Source organism: Giraffa tippelskirchi, chromosome 1 (assembly GCF_054371585.1).
Source record: "Giraffa tippelskirchi isolate mGirTip1 chromosome 1, T2T-mGirTip1v1.2.pri, whole genome shotgun sequence".
NCBI lineage: Eukaryota > Metazoa > Chordata > Mammalia > Artiodactyla > Giraffidae > Giraffa > Giraffa tippelskirchi.
Window position 1 is genome coordinate 17,784,235 of NC_137275.1, and position 24,723 is coordinate 17,808,957.

Here is a 24,723-nt window from a genome sequence, read left to right on the forward strand (position 1 = left end):
CAGGTGGAGTCTTAACCATTGAACCACCAGGGAAGCTCAAACTAAAGTAATACCACTGGATAAACAGCATCAGATATTCCTGCCTACCACAGAGAAAAATAACCAGCATATATAATTTATTACAGAGCCTTAAAATCAACTGATAGGATCCAAGGAAGGCTTTGACTAGATAATAATGACTTTAGCATGTGTGAATATGGGAAATGCGCTGATTTCAGATTGTTTTACATTCCCATTTATCCTCATACACAATCATACTCACAGAAGGGCTGATGACACTTTCTGAGTAAAGTATAAGATGGCGAATTGTATACCTTGGTCTTGAAGCTTTTGGTGAGTCTAGAAAGGGAAGCCAGGAAACAACTATGATACGATACCCTGAGCTTTAGCTGTGTCTTGATTCTGCCACAAACTTTGTGATAGAAAGTGACTCCAATCCCTTCATCTCCATTTTTTTATTTGACAAATAATAGGATTTTAGATGATCTCATGCCGACATGAGCCATTTATGTAGAAATTTATCACCATTCTTTTTTTTTCCTTGCCGGTACTAAATTGGATTATGCTTTTCTGGCATTACAGAAGCATACGATCCCATATATTATCTCTGCTACCAGACGTGAAATGATTTGGTCACATCTCAATTTTCAGAGATGGTAAAATAGAAAACCACGCCAACACAGGCTGTTGAAAGGGTGCGATTTCTCCTAGTATATTTAATTGAGCTTTTAATGGGGAAAAAGACAGAAGGAAAGGCTAAGACAGAAATGTAAGTAAGAAACCATGATTTGACCCAAACTTTGTGTATTCTAACATTGACCATCACTTATTCTTACACTTCAGGAAGACTGAGGCTTCTCAGCTTCCTTTACCCCATTCCTTTGCCAGTCTACTTGAGAAGCGAACACATACAGCTCAGAGCTGTAGAGCACACTGGGGTTTCTAAAGCACTCCCAAATATGCAAGCACATTTAGCTGTTAACACAGCCCTTGGACTTCAATTAGATCTGTATGTATGGATATGTATTCATGTATTATTACCATTTACAGATAAGAAAACTAAATTTGAAGGAGATTAAAGATTTCTAAAAAGTTTATTATATGGCTGGGAAACACCAAGAGGAGATCTCAAACCAGGTTTGGACACTGTAAATTCCCAATGTCTTTTTACTCCATATCATGCCACACTGATTACCCCAATCGCACAACAGAAATTCTTAGGAAAAAGAATTCCTCATCTTAGAGAAAAGAATCTATCTCCTTCCTAAATTCATGTCAAAGAAACCCAAGACATGAGGGAGAGAGGTTAATGACTTCAGAAATAACTTTTGTGTACTGCAGTACAATACTGAAAAGAAATCAATGAAAGACAAGCAAGTTGCAAATTAGGAGAAAAAATAAGAAAATTTGCATTGGTTTTAACTGGCCACACGTAAGAGGGAACTGTGAAAAGATCACAAACTATGTTGACATTCCCATGAAAGATGTTTCTTAACTATATTCCATTCCATTAAAATTTAAAAAGAAACAAGAATAATTAAAATAACACGTAAACATAACTTTAACAACTTATTCTTATTATAAAATTAATGCATGTTTACTCTTCTAAAAGTTAAAAATACAAGCAAACAAAACAAAAAAATATTACAAACTTCCATGATGTCTTCAACTCCCAATGATCATGATGATGTTGGTATGGATCCTCTCTGGCTTTGCCTTCTAGGCATAAAAATGTATTCTTTTTTTTGGTACTCTACATATAATTTTATAAGTTTTCTTTTTTCATAGCAATTCCATGTGACCATTTGTCTATATTATTGAATATTTGACAACAGTATCTAAAAGGCTACAATGTATCCCGTTACATGAGTATGCTAAAGTTTAGCCAGTTTCATACTGACACTGTCTCCAGTTTTTGATATTTATAAATAATGCTTTAATAATGCCCTTGTACACAATTTTTGCACCTTTTGATAAATGGCACATAGGAGTGCATCACTGGAGAAATTTCTAAATACAGAACTGCTTATTAAATTGGCATGCAATTATAAGATTTTTTTACCTACTGTCAAATTGCTCTCCAGAAAGCTTAAACCAAGTTACTCTCACTTGCAACATAGAAGCATACCATGCCCTTTGCAACACTGGCTATTCCTCTATTTATTAATCACATTGTGATACATGATGAATAGTTCACTGTGGTTTTAATTTGCACGTATTTATCCACCAGTTAGTGTAAATTCTTTTCCACGTGTTCATTAAACATTTGTATGTCTTGTTTTATAAATCACTAATTTATATTCAAGAAAGAAGTCTTCGGAATTGGCATACTACAGTAAGTCTGAGTTGTAGGAATTCTTTTTTCTGGAGTTCTTTAATATAATGATCTAAAAAGTTCTTGGAAGACTCTGAAAACAAATGGAATAAACTAGATAAATTCTTAAGATCCCTATCAAGCCTAAGTTTCATTTGTTTATTCATTTAATACTTTGCTGATGGCACCTTACTTCATCTAATCTATGTTTATATATAGTTTTCACATGCAATATTTTATCTGATCCTCACAGTAACACTATGAGAGGGATTACTGACCCAGCTCTATGAATGGCTTCAAGAAGCACAAGAATTCCTTCAATTGAACAAATAATTTGTGCATTTGCACACAAGTACCTTTGTTTACCAGAGAATGACCTGTAGCTTTCATCAGAACCTTGAAAGCTGAGAATCAATGCCTTGTGAGAAAGAGAAGGAAACTCTTTTTAGTTCTATTTTAGAGTAGGAAAAAAGATCCCCTCCTTAAAGTTAATTTCCTTGTCTACAGTCTCAAGGATAATAAGCAGTGGACTGAGGACCAGCTCTAGTTCCAAGCTCAGCGCGATTCCTCCTGTACCTTAAGTGGATAGAGGAGTTGTACAGATGCAGCACATCATTCTTGTCTCAAGAGCATAATGGCTACTATAAGAGCCAAGACTTACGTATGAAAAGTTAAAGCAAAGAATATCACATTTCAATATGAGATTTCCTAAGACCTACTGCCAGATAATAAATAATTCGAATTGCAGAAATTATCTGAAAAGTTCAAAGTAGCCTTTACAGATAGCCGAAGATCTAGACTGAGATCTGAAATTTGGTAAGATGAACAGGAGGAAAGAGAATTTGTGAAGAGGAGGAAGAAACGTAAGACCATAGGTTCAAGAGTGGGGATGTGCCTGTTCCACAGGCATTCAATAGACTATTGTGACTTTGGGGAAGAATTTATACATAGACATGATACGCTGAGTGTTGGAACCACTCAGGGTAAGTTTGTATTCTGAATCTACCATTTGCTTGTTGTATTATATCGGAAAAACTATTCAACATACCTAAGTTGCAACTTATTCACCTGGAAAATAAGGACGATAGTACTTACCTTGAAGGGAAGTTTTAATGAAATTGCCAGGGAAGCATATGACACAGTACTTCTGATACGGCAGAGTCTCTATACTCACCCACCCCCAAGAAAAACATACATTTGAAAAGGTTAGTTGAGATTAGATTTTCGCAAACATTGAATGCAAGGCTAAGAGTTTAAAAAATCTCTTAAGATTCGTTGCATTGAATGGCGATGATACGATACAAACAGTATTTTACAAAGATTACTTTTGACATATGGGGGCATTGATCAGTTAAAAAATGCAGAGAAACGGAGTTGAGAAGAATAGCCAAGTGACCATTTAAACGTTCCAGGCCTAAGAAATAGTAATGCCTGATTTTAATGCTAACATGAAGACTAGAAAGAAAGGTACAAACAAAAGGAGGTACTTTGAGGGATTTGTTTGGCTGTGACCAAAAAAAGAAGGAGAGAAAAGATAACTGTGAGTGACAATACTTAAGAATGTCAGAAATAAGAGCTAATTAGGAAAGGTGTTTCATTTTAAACAAATTGAGTTTGACATGAGAACAGAATGCCAGGTTTCAGCCAAAAACCACTCGAGTTAATGTAAGCAGAAAAATTTAAAACAGGGAGTTAAATGCTTCAAAATAACTGGAAACGCTAGAGAAGAGGATTCCAGGCTGGGCCTCCAATAACAGCTACTAAAGAAATACTACTGAGTTGGTCTGCCAGGGAAGTTGCTACCTGGGCCACTAAAAAGATGATAGGAACTCAGGAGCTGCTGCTGCTAAGTCGCTTCAGTCGTGTCCGACTCTGTGCGACCCCATAGACGGCAGCCCACCAGGCTCCTCCATCCCTTGGATTCTCCAGGCAAGAATACTGGAGTGGGTTCCCATTTCCTTCTCCAAGGAACTCAGGAGACTGCCTGGTAAATCTGATGTCAAGAATCCACCACCATAACTGTGATCCAGAATCATGAAGCTGATGCAGTCACTACAACTGGTCTCCATAGCCACAAAGCAAGTGACAACCCTAATCCAGTGTTGCAGAAAACTCCAACACATGTCTGTAGCCGTGATGGATAGCATCTCGCTGCCAAAGCAGCTGGACCGTGGGCTCATTTCTGCCTTCTCAATCTCACAAGAACACATCTAGTAGGCAGAACCTATTTTGAACCCAGGAGCCCAGCTACAAGATAATCTGGGAAATGCAGTGTTTTGTTTCTAATTTTTTAGTTTTCCAGACTCTGCATTTTAGGAAGGCCCAAGAGAACACAGTTGAAATGGAGATAATGCCAAGCTACTATATCCACTATGAAGTTTCTGTGTAAATATCCAGGGTGATTGGATAAGTAGGGCCAACACCCACAAGAGATTGCAGCTAAAGATAAGGGTGCATGTGTGCATGCATGCTAAGCCGCTTCAGTTGTGTCCAACTCTGTGTGACCCTATGGACTGTAACCCCACCAGGCTCCACTGTCCATGGGATTCTCCAGGAAAGAATACTGGAGTGGGTTGCCATGCCCTCCTCCAGGGGATCTTTCCAACCCAGGGATGAAATCTGCATCTCTTCCATCTCCCACCAGGCAGGTTCTTTACCACTAGCACCACGTGGAAAGCCCAAAGATAAGAGTATTGGAGTAAAAAAGAGACAGATGATACTTGACCTAATTTTCTGTTTAAATATTATATAGGAATGAAGAACAAAGCCCAAAAGACAACTGAAGTTTACAACTACCTGTACACAAATTATTGAATTTATGACAGAATGAATACCTCTAGGTCTCCATGAGGGCAGGACCAAAAGGGCATGGGCCAGGGGCACCCAATCATTATCTACAAACAACTGACACAATGTGTAATTCCTGAAAAACTGGGGTGGTCCTGATGGTTAACTCCCCAACACCCCTCCCACTCCATGACATTAATCTAAACCAATTAAGCTAGTATTGTTCCCCTTGCAAGTAACTGGTTTAATAATGCACCGAAGAGTTCATTCTGGCCATTGTCACCAACAGCGACACTGCACGGCAGTGACAGGGAAAAGTTTCTCACTCAGAGAGAGGGACAAAGCAAGAAATGTATGCTCTCATGGTTCTTTTGGTCATCGTCAGTTTTGGATGAGACTTCTGGAACCGATGCTGTGATCCTGCCTGAGAATGAAGCCAACCAGTGGCAGAGGTCAGAGCCAAGAGAATCACACAGAAAAAAAACCTAGTACCCTAAAGAACCACTACACAAGGAACCCTACTCATCCCTTGCATTCTTGTTCACTGAGCAATTTGAGCAGAGTTTTCTGTTTGTATGTGCTCAGTCACCCAGTCATGTCCTACTCTTTGCAACCTTATGGACTGCAGCCCACCAGGTTCCTCTCTCCATGGGATTTCCCAGGCAAGAATACTGGAATAGGCTGTCATGCTCTCATCCAGGGGATCTTCCTGCCCCAGGGATCTGTTACTCACAGTCAAAGACATCTTTGATTCCAGCACCACATTCCCCAGGACATTGTACTTTTGATTCTCAGCCAAAGTTTTCTCTGCAAAAAATAATCTCTATGTTTTAATAGTATAAAAATTATATGTATGAAATACCATTTGATAGCTGCCTTTATTTTTCAAGATTATTTTATTCAATTCAATTACTGAATTCAGTTGAATGAAAAATTTCACATTATTCTCCAAGATTAAACTGAACTCTTGGTCTGGAAGGTCCTCTGGAGAAGGAGATGGTTACCCACTCCAGTATTCTTGTCTGGAGAATCCCATGGACAGAGGAGCTTAGTGGGCTACAGTCCATGGGGTCGCAAAGAGTAGGACACGACTCAGTGACTTTCACTCTCTTTCACTTTTGTAGGCCTTATCCCTGGATAAAATATTTACATCATGAAGGTAAGACACCAGAAGTCATGATCTGGCCATGAAGAGATTGTTACTTCATGCCCTCAGGTTAACTTAAGGCATACTATAACATCTTAAAACAGACCACTGCTTTAATTTTAAGGATCTTATTGAGAACAAAATTTCTGCATCTCCCGTAAGGTTCAGGTAAGAAATTTGCTTCAGACTAATTACCAGGAACATTTGTCCTTTCTGAAGAACATATGTTTTCCTTTTCAAAGATAATGAGAATATTTTATACAATCTCTTTTTCTCCATCCTTGTCCCCAACCTCACACTAACTTTTCCTAATTGTTACCATCCTGCTTGTTTTAGGCTTCCCCTTATTCTGCTCCCCTACTACACACACTTCATTGTATAGGATTCGAGTGGAAAACTACATATCCTTTAAGAACTGAAGTGTAGCGGTAGGGTGAGGGTGAGAAAGACAGGAGGGCTACAAGAAGGAGGGGAAGTTTAGCAGAGAGTAGGGGAAGGAAAAAAAGGATGGAAGAAAGGGGAAAGGAAGAGAAGAAGGGAAGAGAGAGAGTATAAAAAAGAAGAAAAGGGAAGGAGAAAAGCAAATATAAAGAAAGCAAGAAAGAGTCTCACTGGAGAAGAGTGCCTCCCAGTTTGCATGGCATCTATGCTGGTGCCTCCTCCTCCAATCCTGCTTGTTTAGAAGATGGTGAAATTCAATGATCAGGGAGACAGTAATTAAGAAACTTTCATGGAGACAACCTAAATGTCCACTTACAGATGAATGGATAAAGAAGATTTGGTACAATGGAATGCTATTCAGCCATAAAAAGGAATGATATTGGGTCATCTGTAGTGACGTGGATGAACCTAGAGACTGTCACACAGACTGAAGTAAGTCAGAAAGAGAAAAACAAGTATATTAAAACACATATATGTGGAATCTAGAAAAATGGTACAGATGAACCTATTTGCAGAGCAGGAATAGAGATGCAGACATAGAGAATGGATGAGTGGACATGGGAGGGGGGACGAACTGGGAGACTGAGATGGAAGTATGTGCACCACCATTTGTGAAACAGATAACTAGTGGGAAATTGCTGTATAGCATAGGGAGCTCAGCTCTGTGCTCTGTGATGACCTAGATGAATGTGATGGTGGAGAGGTGCGGGCAGGGGGTAGGTCTAACAGGGAGGGAATATATGTATACATATTGCTGATACACTTCATTGTTCAGCAGAAACTAACACAACTTCATGAAACAACTATACCCCCTTTTTTTTAAAAAAAAAAAAAAGAGAAACTTTTCAAAATCAAGCACTAGTAATAACTGTTAGAGAGAGGACATAAAACTCCCTCCTGTTTTCTATTTGTTGTCTTTCACATGTACCATACCAGGTGATAAGAAAACACACAAAAGGACATGGTTTACACGAGGCCTCTCATCCATGATGACTGGTGTCGAGGGATCAGAGGAGGCCCTACATTCTAGCTAATTAGCATAGTAGAGCATTAGCCTGAGTCTGGTGATCAGGGGAAAGAAGTGATGACTCAGTGCTCAGAGAATCTGGCTGCCAGGATACAACAGGGGACAGAAAATAAGCAAACAGGCTGGAAGACCTTGGAGGAGGAACCTGAAAATCTGACAGGAGAGGGCAGGCAAAAGAAAGCACCCAGATTATTTATTTCCTACAACATATTAGTGGCCTGACTCAGCTAAACTAAGATGGCTTCTTAGTAGCAGAGACAAGTAAGATTTAACTTTTTTTTAAAATTTATTTTAATTGGAGGCTAATTAATTTACAATATTGTAGTGGTTTTTGCCATACATTGATATGAATCAGCCATGGGTGTACATGTGTTCCCCATCCCGAACCCCCTTCTCATCTCCCACCCCATCCCATCCCTCAGGGTCATCCCAGTGCACCAGCCCTGAGCACCCTGTGTCATGCCTCAAACCTGGACTGGCGATCTGTTTCACATATGATAATATACATGTTTCAATGCCATTCTCCCAAACCATCCCACCCTTGCCCTCTCCCACGGAGTCCAAAAGACTGTTCTTTACATCTGTGTCTCTTTTGCTGTCTCGCATATAGGGTCATAGTTACCATCTTTCTAAATTCCATATATATGTGTTAGTATACTGTATTGGTGTTTTTCTTTCTGGCTTACTTCACTCTGTATAATAGGCTCCAGTTTCATCCACCTCATTAGAACTGATTCAAATGTATTCTTTTTAATAGCTGAGTAATATTTCATTGTGTATATGTACTGCAGCTTCCTTATCCATTCGTCTGCCGATGGACATCTAGGTTGCTTCCATGTCCTGGCTATTATAAACAGTGCTGCGATGAACATTGGGGTACATGTGTCTCTTTCAATTCTGGTTTCCTCGGTGTGTATGCCCAGCAGTGGGATTGCTGGGTCATATGGCAGTTCTATTTCCAGTTTTTTAAGGAATCTCCACACTGTTCTCCATAGTGGCTGCACTAGTTTGCATTCCCATCAACAGTGTAAGAGGGTTCTCTTTTCTCCGCACCCTCTCTAGCGGTAGAGGAGAATTGTTTGTAGACTTTTTGATAGCAGCCATTCTGACCAGCGTGAAATGGCACCTTGTTGTGGTTTTGATTTGCATTTCTCTGATAATGAGTGATGTTGAGCATCTTTTCATGTGTTCGTTAGCCATCTGTATGTCTTCTTTAGAGAAATGTCTGTTTAGTTCTTTGGCCCACTTTTTGATTGGGTCGTTTATTTTTCTGGAATTGAGCTGCAGGAGCTGCTTGTATATTTTTGAGATTAATTCTTTGTCAGTTGCTTCATTTGCTATTGACAAACTGACAAAGACTTCTCCCATTCTGAAGGCTGTCTTTTCACCTTGCTTATAGTTTCCTTTGTTGTGTAAACGCTTTTAAGTTTAATTAGGTCCCATTTGTTTATTTTTGCTTTTATTTCCATTACTCTGGGAGGTGGGTCATAGAGGATTTTGCTGTGATTTATATCAGAGAGTGTTTTGCCTATGTTTTCCTCTAGGAGTTTTATAGTTTCTGATCTTACATTTAGATCTTTAATCCATTTTGAGTTTATTTTTGTGTATGGTGTTAGAAAGTGTTCTAGTTTCATTCTTTTACAAGTGGTTGACCAGTTTTTCCAGCACCACTTGTTAAAGAGATTGAAAAATATGAAATGCTTCACAAATTTGCATGTCATCCTTGTGCAGGGGCCATGCTAATCTTCTCTGTATCATTCCAATTTTAATCAGCTGAATTTCCTGGCTAAACTGATAAATACCAATCCCAACTTGAGGATTATTTTTTACTGTTTGCCGTATTCAGTAAAGGGGACCCATTATCCTTTAGACAATTCTACAAGATACACAGACATCATTTACTATATCACACAGCACTGTGTTCAATATCATGGTGAATCAAAAGAAAATCGGTCTTTGTTTTACCTGGAGTTTAAAAATCTAGCTGACTCCTGAAGGTGAATGTGGAGGATAAATGAACTCTCTAAAGTTTCATCAAAACTCCTCCTTTATTCACAATCAGGAATTGTCTTTAGAAAGTGATGGCATGGTGATAGCTCACTTATTAACTGGAACTGCAATTCAGGGCCACAATCCTTCACTTTGCAATAAGACACCCTTACCTGCTCACCATAGGTGAGGAACACGTGAAAATACAAATCCCAATTTTCTATATTAGGGCATGAAGACAAGCTAAATACAGTCTGAACAATTCATTACAATAATTTTCAAAGTACTAGGTTCTGTGTATTTAAAATTAAATATGGGTGGGGGGAGGTTCCTTTCCTGGTGGTCCAGTGGTTAAGATTTTGCCTTCAAACACATGGGGTATGGGTTTGATCCCTGGTCAGGGAGCTAAGATCCTACATGCCTAAGATCCCACATACCTCATGGCCAAAAACCAGAATATAAAGCATAAGCAATATTGTAACAAATTCAATAAAGACTTAAAAATAATACATTAAAATAATCTGGGCTTCCCTCATGGCTCAGATGGTAAAGAATTCACCTGCAATGCAGGATCCCTAAGTCAGGAAGATCCCTTGGAGAAGGGAATGACTATCCACTCCTGTATTCTTGCCTGGAGAACTCCATGGACAGAACAGCCTGGTGGGCTACAGTCCATGGGGTCACAGATAACAAAATTAAATTAAATGGAGGGAAGAAGATGAACACGGCAACTTAGGTAAGATGAATGATTTGGATAAGTTTTTAAATTCATCCTGCAACCTATAAAAAAGAGACAAATGAACAGGTCACCGGGTTTATGGCAGGTAAGCACTAAAGCATGGATGGAAAATGCAGGCCATGTTGCTGATGCTGCTCTGTGCTGACTGACAGCAGAGTGCCATTAGCAACATCATTGTTATCTCACCTTAAGTGAGACTGTAAACTACCTCAGGGACTGACAGGGAGGCGTGAAACTACTTAAGCAAATGTCAATAATAAGAATTCTAGGTCTATCTCGTTTGTTTTCATCTCCACCAAAGTTACATGAATAAAGTACTCTATATTAAATGTCATGGGCAAAGAAGTAAAAGTTTGAGCCACATTACAAAACAAAGCCAAAAAAATTAGTAGACAAGAGAAATGTCTGCAGTCCAAATGAAAATTATAGTTGCCAATAGTGCAAATCAATACAGAAAGCTATTAATAATAAACCCCAGATGACAATCAATTGATAAAATCTTAAGAACTCTGAATGAATAGAAATCTTAAAGTTTGTTTAAAAAAAAAGAAAGAAAGAAAATGACTTCATTGGGTGAATCAGATAACTATGTAGCCTATCTCAAAAAAAGAAATAAAATAAAGTCTGACTTCTTAATCTTAATTTTAAATGGTGATATATATTCACTTTGGACTTGAGAGAAAAAGAAATGCCGATTCTAAAATAAACATTGCTGTCACATGTTGGTGATCCCATGGAAATCTCGTGGGTTAGGAGGAGAGATAGGAAATCCAGATTTAGTGTCCGTTGGGAAAACTAATGAACTGGTGATTTACCTCCAGAGATTAGAGAAACTGAAAACTCAACTCAAACTATAAGAAGAATACATCAGTGCTTTGTTCTCAAGCACTTTAGAAAGTAATTGCTTCTCTTGAAAGTAGTAAGCGCTAATGCATGGGATTCTTAAGAAACAATGAAATTTATACCTATGAATTTTATATTCCTTTATATTTTTGCTTTTGTAATATTTTTACATCCTCTTCCCAATCTGTGATTCTTGCTTTCCATATCACTTTTAAACTCAAGAATTTAGGTTGAAAAATATCCCACAAAAAATAAATTAAAAATCCTCTACAAATTTCCATTAACTATCTTAGAGGGGGAGCTTGTATTTCATTGACTGTAGTTTATGCAAATAGGATCAGAGGAATTAACATATTGGAAGGAGCTGACATTTGTCCTGATATATTGAATCGTTAGCATGACAGAATCACTTAAGCTGGATTCACTAACATCAGGTTTCCTCTCATTATTGACCCCTACAGAGTAGGCTCTGACAAGTGGAACTGCTGCAAAGTTCATTAATAATGTGGAATAAATCAATTGTTCAGGAAATACTGAAAACAGATGACACTTAACTCATGCATTTTGCAAGTTCAGCACAAATACATCCCCACCAAGGACACAGACTCTCTGCATGTCCTCTTCTGACCTACCCATGGAGCCTGGTCATCAGCCTCCCCGTCCTCAAGCATCCCGGGGAGATACAACTCTTCAGCCCCCTGGGAACACAGCAGGCCAATGGACATTAGAAAAGAATAGCTTCAGGCCTGAAGAGAAAGGCCATGGAGGCATCTATCAGATTTACAAACATAAGGTGAGTGACAACCATGACTTAGGATGTGCTGCTGCTGCTGCTGCTAAGTCGCTTTAGTCGTGTCCAACTCTGTGTGACCCCATAGATGGCAGCCCACCCACCAGGCTCTGCCGTCCCTGGGATTTTCCAAGCAAGAACACTGGAGTGGGTTGCCATTTCCTTCTCCAATGCACGAAAGTGAAAAGTGAAAGTGAAGTCGCTCAGCCATGTCTGACTCTTCGCGACCCCATGGACTGCAACCTACCAGGCTCCTCCGTCCATGGGATTTTCCAGGCAAGAGTACTGGAGTAGGGTGCCATTGCCTTCTCCATTAGGATGTGCACTTGGGCTTTTTTCACATTTACAGTTACTATTTCAAACATACTATTTCTATTTCCTACCGACTCAATGGACATGAGTTTGATCAAACTCCAGGAGGTAGTGAAGGATCGGGCAGCCTCGAGTGCTGCAGTTCATGGGGGTCACAAAGAGCTGAACACAACTGAGTGACTGAACGACAGCAACTAAAAGAAACAGAGCTTGTGTGGGTTGAAGAGTATTAGCAGGAATAGGGAAAGGCCAAGAAGATAATCCGGTCTGTTTTGTATGATGCAGGATGAGCTACTTCTAGAATGTGAAGAAATCCTTACTACAGATGTTCTTTATGGCTATAGGCAACAGCATGCTTTCTAAGGACAATCTCTGTTTGTATAACTAGTGTCACCTCAACACTCTTCAAATTGTAATCACTTAAATAACTTTGTCACCCCTTTTAGTTTAAATATGTCTGTACTCCCAAAACCTTTAGCAGTGTGTCTTTCTATGTTATACAATAAAGACAGGGAAGTCTGGCATGCTACAGTTCATGGGGTCATAAAGAGTCGGACACAACTTAGTGACTGAACAACAACAAATAATCAGCTACTATTAGTCTATGCTATTGGGGCAGAAATAACATGGATAAAGGAAATCCACAGAGAACCTCAAAATCATCTGATTTTAGCCAATAGATTCAACTTCTCACTCATCAAGCCTAAATTGAAGCTCTTTTCCTTGATTGATTTTTTTTTTCTCCGCCTCAGAATTGCTTGATAGAAATGCTAATGAGCAGTGCAATAACCAAAAGAAAGGTGGAAAGAGAAAAGGAAGAGAATTAACAGAAGAGAATAATCTACAAGGTAGGAGACTGGCCATAATCTAATGAGAATGAATTACCCAGATTCATAAACTAGTGACATATTCCTCTGTACATTTCCTTTAAAAGTGAGCTCCAACATTTTATACATTGCACACCAGAATTCTTGAGAGAAAAATGGAGGTGAAAACATTTCCATTAAATCGTTTTTGGTTCTTCTTGCCATGTGGGGATGGCTTGGTGGGGGGGGGGGTAGTAATATTTAGTGTTTATATTAAACCTAATTGCCTTGGTATTCAAGGGAAATCTAAGTAGGTTTTCATTTAATTTTTAATTGAATTATCTATAAAGATTTCATATACCTCAGAGCTTCTGTGAAATGATTGACCGAAGTCCCAGAGTACATGAAATCAAGGCTCCCTTTGTGAGTGTGGCCTTCATAGGTCCCTAGGTGGTTCCTTCTTCTTTAGGTCTCTGTATAAATGTTGCCTCTTCAACATCTCAAACCAACCCAAACCAGCCTTCCTTATTATTCCTTAGGTTCACACCCTTTTAATTTTCTTTCTAGTCCTTTGTTTTTCAGTCACTAAATCATGTCCGACTATTTGCGTCCCCATGAACTGCAGCATGCCAGGCTTATCATATTATAATTGCTATGTTTGTTCATTTAATTAGTTTATTTCAAATTTTTTAGCTCCCACCTAGCTAGGATGTAAGCTCCATGAGCACAGTAACATTGTCCGTATTTTTCATCATAGTGATTTGTAGAATGGTAATTTGTTGTTGTTACCTTGTTGTTCAGTCGTTAAGTCGTGTCCAACTCTTTGTGACCCCATGGACTGCAGTATGCCAGGCCTTCACCATCTCCCAGACCTTGCTCAAACTCATGTCCATTGAGTCGATGATGCCATCCAACCATCTCATCCTCTGTCGTCCCCTTCTCCTTCTACCTTCTATCTTTCCCAGCATCAGGGTCTTTTCCAATGAATCAGCTCTTGGCAACAGGTGGCCAAAGTATTGGAGCTTCAACTTCAGCATCAGCCTTTCCAATGAATATTCAGGACTGGTTTCCTTTAGGATTGACTGGTTTGATCTACTTGCAGTCCAAGGGACTCTCAAGAGTCTTCTCCAACACCGCAGTTCAAAAGCATCAATTCTTTGGCACTCAGCCTTCTTTATGATCCAATTTCTTATGGTAATAAGCATCAATATTTGTTAAAAGTATGAATAAATAAGAATGTGAGTACTTTACATATATCCAGCAATCCATCTATTCATATTTTCTTTGTTTCTTAGAATTTGGCCTAAAATCTCATCTTAATTATGATTTTTTGTTCCCTCTCCAGAACCAAAGTAATCGAACCAGTTTAAAATTCTGGACAGAATTCTACACACACACACTCACTCACACACACAAATATTTTAGCAGCCTCTGTTTTAAGTGTAATCAGTAACATTACAGAGAATTTGAGTAGCATCTTCTTTTGTTAGGAATGTAAAAGAAAAATTCTCTACTTAAGTTTCTACGAATTTTCCATTAAGTGTCTACCAAGTTTCTACTAAGAGTGCAATAAGAAGTCAGGTTCATCTTAAAATGTGACAGCCCAGAGAATCCTTGACATTCAGTGTTCTATACCACAGTGTTCAAGACAGCATAAGGTAGCACCAGAAATAACTCTTACAAACTCTACAGTGGTAATCATTTCACAATATATATAACACTGTACATCTTAAACTTACATGTTATATCACAATTATATCTCAACAAAAATTGCTTAAAAAAGAAATCACACCTAAACTGTCTCTCAGTTTTTATTCACTCATTCATTTATTGAACCAATATTTATTTTGGTTCCACTTATGTTCCAGAGACTGGGCATCCCTGTGGTTGTGGTGAAGACAATACAGACATAGAGATTAAAACCACCTCATAGAGTGGATATATGTATACGTACAACTGATTCACTTTGCTGTACAGCTGAAACTAACATGACATTTTAAATCAACTATAGTATAATTTTAAAAAAAAATTTTAAAAACTCTCTTCATATATGAAAACTCACTTCATATATGAATAACTCTCTGCAATATAGGAAATTCTTTTGAATCTACTGTTTCTTTAAAATCCCAGGCCCAGTTTTTTGCTTTTTAAAAATATCAAAGCGTGGCTTATAGGCCAAAGACTGAAGGTAACTAAAGCAAAGAAATCCTGAGGCTCAAAAACTAGAAAAATAACTAAGACCTCTCCAAATTTAAACATAAGAAAATCACATTTGTAGAATGTGAGACAATTTAAAAATCTGAAAGAATTCTGCACTTAGATTTCTGCACTTAGATTTCTCCACAATATATTGAAATTCTTATGTCTCTCCAAAGAAACAAAACAGAAAAGCACACAGGGCACTTGATGTGGCATTTATTCAAATCAAATGGCAACAAACTTCAAAAGCAGGCCCATAGTTGGGCTGTAATGAAGGCTGAGTGCCAAAGAATTGATGCTTTTGAACTGTGGTGTTGGAGAAGACTCTTGAGAGTCCCTGGGACAGCAAGGAGATCAAACCAGTCACTTACTCCTTGGAAGAATAGCTATGTCAAACCTAGAAGTGTTTTAAAAAGAAGAGATGTCACTTTGCTGACAAAGATCCATATAGTCAAAGCTATGGTTTTTCCAGAAGTCATGTATAGATGTGAGAGTTGGACTACAAAGAAAGCTGAGCACCAAAGAATTGATGCTTTTGAACAGTGGTGATGGAGAAGACTTTTGAGAGTCCCTCGGACAGCAAGGAGATCCAACCAGTCCATCCTAAAGGATATCAGTCCTGAATATTCTTTGGAAGGACTGATGTTGAAGCTGAAACTCCAGTACTTTGGCCACCTGATGTGAAGAGCTGACTCATCGGAAAGGACCCTGATGCTGAGAAAGATTGAGGGCAGGAGGAGAAGGGGATGACAGAGGACGAGATAGTTGGATAGCATCACTGACTCAATGGACATGAGTTTGAGCAAGCTCCAGGAGATGGTGAAGGACAGGGAAGCCTGGCGTGCTTCAGTTCATGGCGTGGCAAAGAGTTGGACATGACTGAGTTACTGAACAACAACTAAAAAAAACCAAAAGGAGTGAAATAAATCAGATAAAGACAAATACTGTATGTTATCACTTATATATGGGATCTTAAAAAGCTGAACTTGTGGAAAGACTAGTATTAATATGTTTGATTGCCAGAGGCTGGGGAGTGGGGAAAATGATGAAGGTGGTCAAAGGATATGGGTCGGGAAGATCCCTTGGAGGAGGATATGGTAACCCACTCCAGTATTCTTGCCTGGAGAATCCCTGGCAGGCTATAGTCCATTGGGTTGCAAAGAGTTGAACACTAACTCTTTGGGGTCACAAAGAGCTGGACACTAAGCTGCTGAAACAACTTAGCACGCTAAGGAATGCACGCAATGTGGAAAAAGTCACCAAATATGAACAAGACACTATATGCTAGATACTGTACCTACTACTGGGCTATCCAATTTAGTGCTCATACTAACAGAAGGGAAACAACTCAGCAAGATTAATTAGCTTGCTTCATGCCTCACAGCTCGTAGGGAGTGGAGTAAGTATCCAAGCAGAACCACTGTTTTGCACAAATCCATGAAGGAACACTCATATTGGAGTCTAAGTGAATGGCATCCTTGACATGTGCTGGCCATGAAACTGGGTCTATTTGACTTCAAACCCAGTACTCTTTTCACTGCAAAGCCTTAGAATCAAATAAGGCCTTATAACATAATCAAACACAGTGACAAATGACTCCACAAGGCTTTGCCATAGATTGGCATTTCAATACTATTAGGTCTTGAATACTTAATGCTCAGATTGCTCTCTTAATTCAGGAATATAATTCTACCCTGTGCCTCTGTATTCTGTATCTGTAGTCTTCAAATTACAAATTCCATCAGGCTACCACAACTTTATAAAGTTCATGAAGGATATAGGGAAGTAATTCTGACAGATATTCTACAGTGCTAAAAAATCTCTTCATTCTTAGTAGAATAGTCACAGTATACCTTTTAAATGTAATAGCATGATAGTCCATAATCAATGTTAGTAAGCATTTTCATAATCTTATCATTCATTAATCCATTTATTTCATTTATTAAGTTTTCACTCTGTGCCATGTATTCTTTGAAAATACTCTTAAGTTTAGCCAGAAGATTCTATAATTATGCAACCGCAATATACTTACGGTGACTTCTACCATCTCATTATATTCTTTTCAGTGGTTCATCTTTCTTTGCTCTATTGATTACGTTTGCTAGCATCTTTCTAACCGATTGCTAATACCTGTTGGAGACAGTAAACACTACAAACTGAGGATCAGCTACTGCTCTGCATAATCAAAAGATAGGTGGTACAAGAAGACATAGTGGAGGCTGTCATGTGATGTTCCCATCACCAAGGGAGAAGATGAGTGTGCAGGTCTCTTGGGAGAGATCAGTCCTGAGGACTTGTTTCCTAGCATATGGCTAGGAAATGAGTGATGAGGAAATCCTAGTCAGCCCCACCTCTCAAACTCTCCCTTGGAGTATTTCTCAAGAAACCTTGACCCTCTTGCCATTCTTCCAAAGGGAAATACATAAGTAAATCATGGCCTTTGCCTAGTGAAAGAGAAGACTATACAGTAAGATGTAAAATATTTTTAATGGAATTGCCTGGTGGTCCAGCAGTTAGGACTCTGTGCTTTCACCACTGAAGTCATAGGTTCAATCGCTGCTCAGGGAACTAAGATCTTGCAAGCTTTGGGGCCAATAAATAATACATATAAATATAAATAAATAAAATAAATAAAAATATAATAAATAAAATAAAAGGAATAGATTTTTTTAAATAATAATAACAAAACATTTTTTAAACTAAGAGTAGATGGCTTTAGTTCTCTGAAAAACATGACATAAACAAGATAACAATAATATAGTTTCAATGTACTCATCATGTGCTAGGCACTATTCAAAGTGACTGTCATATTTAATTTCATTAAATCTTCACAATGACCCTATCAGGTGAGTTCATTCTTGTATCTGCTTTATAAGGGAAGAAAAAGTAAAAGGCTGGGAGGAAAAACCAAATCCATACAAAGAACTAACAATTAATGAGCACTTACTATGTGCAAGGCCCTACCTATAGCAGTATTAATAATGCTTTTAATCTTCACATTTCCATCATCCTTTAACAGAAGAGGAAACTGGGACACAATTAATAAACAGTGGAGCTGAGATTTAAATCCAGACAATGTAGGTCCAGAGCCTGTACTCTTAAGGACTGCTCTCTACTGCGAGATACTGCCCAAAGGCTAGCAGAGGAAAGCATGATGGGTTATCATTTCCATAATTCAAATAATAATATTATACCTATGAAAGAACAATACCCTAAGGGTATGTTCATGGCAGCAAACCTTAATAAGCCTGTCCAGAGGTGTCTGGACACAATTACTAAATAATTGGGGCTTCCCAGGTAGCACTAGTGGTAAAGAACCCTCCTGCCAATGCAAGTAGATGTAAGAGACACAAGTTCGATCCCTGGGTCAAACAGTCAGGCACAACTGAGCAACTTTACTTACTTACTTACTTACTTACTTATGTATACAAAACAGTCTTATACTCTAGAAATGCAGACAGTAATAAGAGATCCTTGGCCTAAAACTGTTTCACACAAGTGCATTACATTAGTGAGGGACATAGACTTAACAGGAGGAAGTGTAATAAAGTGTTACAGGTGCCAGGATAAACACTCAGTAGAGGTCCAAAGGAGGGAATGGCTGGACTGCCCACTTGGGTTAGGAGTCAGGAAGGGGCAGAGGTTGGGACAATTAGGAAAACTTTATAAAGAGTTAGCCCCTTTGAGTTAAGCCTTCCTAGGTGAGTACTCTCCAGTTGGATGGAGACCATTTCAGGCAGAGGAAGTGAACAAAGTCAGAGAAGTGCACTCAGGGAGCTGCAGTTTGAACGACTGGAACATTCAGTACCAGGTGATGCTAAGGGAGAAATAAGAAACAAGCCAAGGTGCAGTCACCTCTTCCTTGATTCATCCACCCTGGATAATGCCACAGGAACAAAATTCTTCACGAGCTTCCCCTGCAAACTGAGTAAAATGCAAACCCTGACTGTGTGCATGAAGGCCTTGACAGCCTCATCACTGCTGGTATTCTATTCTAGGCACTCAGGTTACTCATTATCTCTTCCACGCCTTTGTGTAACTGCTCCCCTCACATTTTATTCTCTTCCCCACCTTCTCTGTACACCTAATCCAGAGGTCTCAACCTTATGGCACATGATTTCTTTGCTGCTCATGATCATGTTTTGTTTGATCCATAGAGGGCTTAATGTTTTAATTATTTGCCATCATTTCATATTTTGGATATTTAAAAAGGCTGGAGGCTTGATTTCTGGCTTCTCCAGGGGAAAAAAGAGATCTAGCTATCATTTCTGAAAACAATAGTTAGTTAAGAGTCTCCATCACTCCTTTTGCCTCTTGAACCCTAAGGCTAAGTATCAGTTGCCACTGATCAGGAAAATTTGCACGGTTGTCATTTTTACAGAAAAGTGACAAGTATCGTGAAAGGTGGGCTTCTCAGGTGCACTAGTGGTAAAGAATCTGCCTGCCAATGCAGGAGACACAAGAGATGCAGGTTCGATCTCTGGGTCAGGAAGATCCCCTGAAGTAGAAAGTGCGACCCACTCCAGTGTTCTTGCCTAGAAAATCCCATGGACAGAGGAACCTAACAGACTATAGACCATGGGGCTGCAAAGAATTGGACACAACTAAGCAACTGAGCATGTAGTGAATGACATGGGCACCAGATCCACACTGTCTACATTAGAGTCTTGATAATTCTACTCCAGGGTGACATGACCCTGGACTAGCTGTTCAATCTTTGTGCCTCAGTTTCCTCAACAGTAAAATGGAAATAAAATAGTGAGTAGAAGAATGAAAATGAAATGAATACAAACAATGTACTAAGAACAATGAGTGCCTTGTATGGAAATGGTGTTTTGCTTTAAAAAAAAAAAAAAAACATGTTTTGATTTATATTATGTTCCTGACTGTTCAAGGGGTTTGACTTTGCAATCTCTGTCCTAACCAAATCCTACTCTCCTTTTAACAGTAACTCAAAAGCCATGTCTTTTGACCATTATATAAGTGCTCCTGAGTGTGTCATGTTTATTTGGTTATATGCTTGCCTCTCTCATCAGAGAAAAAGTTTCATGAGAGCATGGAACGTGTCTTATTCATTTTAATTTTAATCTCCTGCTCCAAGCACAGTGCCAGCTACACAAAAACTGCTCAATAAATGTCACTGAATCAATGCTAATCTCTCCTCCTCTAAATATCTTAAAGCACTTATGTACAGTTTGATTTGTATTAATTAATGTGTTCTTTGTTGTCTGATATTTTGTAAAAGTTCTTCCATCATCTTCTGTATAGGAGTCTTGGTCCTCAGCTACTTTGTGAGTGGATGGCAGGGCCATAGTTTTGTTTCTTTTGAATTAAGTTTTAACACACGATATTGTTCCGTGTTTGCCAATTTGACACTTACACACTACAGAATTCCAAAGAATAGCAAATAGAGATAAGAAAGCCTTCATCAGTGATCAGTGCAAAGTAATAGATGAAAACAATAGAACGGAAAAGACTAGAGATCTCTTCAAGAAAATTAGAGATACCAAGGGGACTTTACATGCACAGATGGGCACAATAAAGGACAAACATAGTATGGACCTAACAGAAGCAGAAAATATTAAGAAGAGGTGGCAAGAATACACAGAAGAACTATACAAAAAAGACCTTTATGACCCAGATAACCACGATGGTGTAATCACTCACCTAGAGCCAGACATCCTGGAATGTGAAGTCAAGTGGGCCTTAGAAAGCATCACTATGAAAAAAGTTAGTGGAGATGATGGAATTCCAGTTGAGCTGTTTCAAATCCTAAAAGATGATACTGTTAAAGTGCTGAACTCAATATGCCAGCAATTTGGAAAACTCAGCAGTGGCCACGGGACTGGAAAAGGTCAGTTTTCGTTCCAATCCCAAAGAAAGACAATGCCAAAGAATGTTCAAACTACCACACAATTGCACTCATCTCACACGCTAGCAAAGTAATGCTCAAAACCCTCCAAGCCAGGCTTCAACAGTACATGAACCATGAACTTCCAGATCCTCAAGCTGGATTTAGAAAAGGCACAGAACCAGAGATCAAATTGCCAACATCTGTTGGATCACCGAAAAAGCAAGGGAGTTCCAGAAAAACATATATTTCTGCTTTTCAACTATGCCAAAGCCTTTGACTGTGTGAATCACAACAAACTATGGAAAATTCTTCAAGATATGGAAATACCAGACCACCTGACCTGCCTCCTGGGAAATCTGTAAGCAGCTCAAGAAGCAACAGTTAGAACTGGATATGGAACGACAGACTGGTTCCAAATTGGGAAAGGAGTACGTCAAGGCTGTATATTGTCACCCTGCTTATTTAACTTATATGCAGAGTACATCATGAGAAATGCTGGGCTGGAATCAAGATTGCTGGGAGAATTATCAATAACTTCAGATATGTAGATGACACCACCCTTAAGGCAGAAAGTGAATAAGAACTAAAGAGCCTCTTGATGAAAGTGAAAGAGGAGAGTGAAAAAGTTGGCTTAAAACTCAACATTCAGAAAACTAAGATCATAGCATCTGGTCCCATCACGTCATGGCAAATAGATGGGGAAACAGTGGAAACAATGACAGACTTTATTTTCTTGGGCTCCAAAATCACTGCAGATGGTGACTGCAGCCATGAAATTAAAAGCCGCTCCTTGGAAGAAAAGCTATGACCAATCTAGACAGCATTTTAAAAAGCAGAGACATCACTTTGCCAACAAAGGTCCATGTAGTCAAAGTTTTGGTTTCTCCAGTAGTCATGTATGGATGTGAGAGTTGGACTATAAAGAAAGCTGAGCACCGAAGAATTGATGCTTTTGAACTGTGGTGTTGGAGAAGACTCTTGAGAGTCTCTTGGACTGCAAGGAGATACAATCAGTCCATCCTAAAGGAAATCAAGCCTGAATATTCATTGGAAGGACTGATGCTGAAGCTGAAACCCCAATCCCCTGGCCACCTGATGTGAAGAACTGACTCATTTGAAAAGACCCTGATGTTGGGAAAGATTGAAGGCAGGAGGAGAAGGAGATGAAGAGGATGAGGTGGTTGGATGGCACCACCGACTCAATGGACATGAGTTTGAGTAAGCTCTGGTAGTTGGTGATGTACAGGGAAGCCTGGCGTGCTGCAGTCCATGGGGTCACAAAGAATCAGACACAACTGAGTGACTGAACTGAACTGAACACACAGAAGAATTTTAAATGTTTGAATAGTGCCAGAGTGGTCCAGGAACTGGTCATATTCTCAGGTAATGTCACTGGCATTCAGCATTAGATGGATGATAGGAATGAATGGGGTTCATCAGCTGTTGCTTTTTCTTTCATTCTTTTTCCTCTGAGCTCTATCTCATCTTCCAGGAATAGCAAGAAGAACTTGAGAAAGATTCTCTGGGATTATCGAGTCTCTAGAAGTAGGGCCCAGAAGAACACTGTTCAAATGGAGGAAAGAAGGGGAAGGAATTAACATTCATTGAGCAACAGTTACATTATACATCACACACATGATATCTAATTTTCCTAAAACAACTTTATGAAGTATAGTAAGCACCTGAACTTCATATAAGAAAACTGAGGCTTCTAGGAGTTACGTTTTTGCTCCAAGTCACTCAGCCTGTAAGGGTTAGAACCAGATGTTGGACCCAAGCTTGTCAGTCTCCAGCGTTCATGTTCTGTCCACATCAACGTAGACAGCAGATTGAGAAAGGACATGCTAACAGAATATGGGTGGTGAACAACTACTCAAAAGAGGAGAATTGAATACAAGTCTCAGAACAGAAGATAAACATGAAGCATCATTTGTAACGCTATAACTAAAAATCAACAAAGCACTGAGACCTCGAAAAAAGATCCTCACATAAGACAGTCATTGAGCTACTTTTCCATTTTATCAGCACAAATAAACAATGCTTTCATAGATTGTAAAACATGGAAAGATTTGGCGAGTTTGGAGTACTAATCCCATAAAAAATGCACATCAAGTGAGTAAATAACCAAGTGGAGATTTTCTCCCTTTGTAACAACATTAGAGGAGCAGGCAGAAAGTTTGCCTTTAGTGACAAACTCAGCATTTTCCAAATAAAGACCCTGATGCTGGGAGAGACTGAGAGAAAGAGGAGAAGGGGGTGACAGAGGATGAGATGGTTGGATGGCATCACTGACTCAATGGACATGAGTTTGGGCAAATTTCAAGAGATAGCGAAGGACAGGAAAGCCTGGCACGCTGCAGTCCACGTGTTGCAAACAGTCGGACACAACTTAGCAGCTGATCAATAACAACAACTCGTATTATACAGCTGATGATTTTGAATCACTGGTTTCTAGTTTTTCTGTTTCTTCTCTTAAAAGAAAGAAAATATTTAGCTGGTAATGACTACTCTCATTCCTCATCTTGGATTACTATTGGACAGCTATTTCACTTTCAGAGTTAATCCATCATCAGTAGCCTGCAAGTCTGGATATTCTGCCTGAAGATCTGGCATCCACTGGTCTACCTTAAGAAAGTTCTTCAACTGTATAGCACAGGGAACTCAACTCAATACTCTATAAAGGCCTATATGGGAAAAGAATTTTTAAAAGAGTGGATAGATGGACACATATAACTGATTCATTTTGCTGTGCACCTGAAACTAGTAGAATATTGTTAATCAACTTGTAAATTGGGAAAAGAATTTTTAAAAGAGTGGATAGATGGATACATATAACTGATTCATTTTGCTGTGCACCTGAAACTAGTAGAATATTGTTAATCAACTTGTAAATCAACTAGATCCCAATAAAAAATTAAAAATAAAAAAGAAGCTGTAGCTCAGTCAGTAAAGAATCTGCCTGCAATGCAGGAATCCACCTGCAATGCAAGAGACCCGGGTTCAATTCCTGGGTCCAAAAGATCCCCTGGAAAAGGAAATGGTAACCCACTACAGTATTGTTGCTTGGGATATCTCATAGACAGAGGAGCCTGGAGTCCATGGGTTCGCAAGAGTCAGAAACAACTAAGCAACTAAACCACCACCATATTTACATTAGTGTCAGGAGTCAATTTAGGGGAAAAAAAGAAAAAGTGATAGTTAATATATTGATAAATATGCATTTTGGATCAGCTTTACCTGTTAAAAACCATATAATTTTTTTAAAAATACAAAATAACCTTTTGAAAGAGAAAAAAAAATTCTTCAACTCTACTAACTTCTACTAATACTAATAGCTAACTTTTATTGATTCACACTAGGTACTAACACTATACTAAGTGTGCCACGAAAGTTATCTCATTTCATCCTTATGACAATACTAAAGATCAGAATTACTATTATTGCTCATGTTGTAAGGAAATTGAGGCACACAGAT

General features: G+C 38.9%; 1 long non-coding RNA gene and 1 other non-coding gene across 2 annotated transcripts in view; both read right to left on the reverse strand.

Annotated features, from left to right (window-relative positions):
- The window catches only part of LOC145542737 (uncharacterized), a 174,221-nt gene that overhangs the window by 13,260 nt on the left and 136,238 nt on the right, over nt 1-24,723 (reverse strand). The gene's annotated exons all lie outside the window — the stretch shown is intronic.
- LOC145521597 (U6 spliceosomal RNA) lies at nt 9,403-9,506 on the reverse strand. Its single transcript, XR_014065521.1, has one exon. It is a non-coding gene; the product is annotated as a U6 spliceosomal RNA (small nuclear RNA).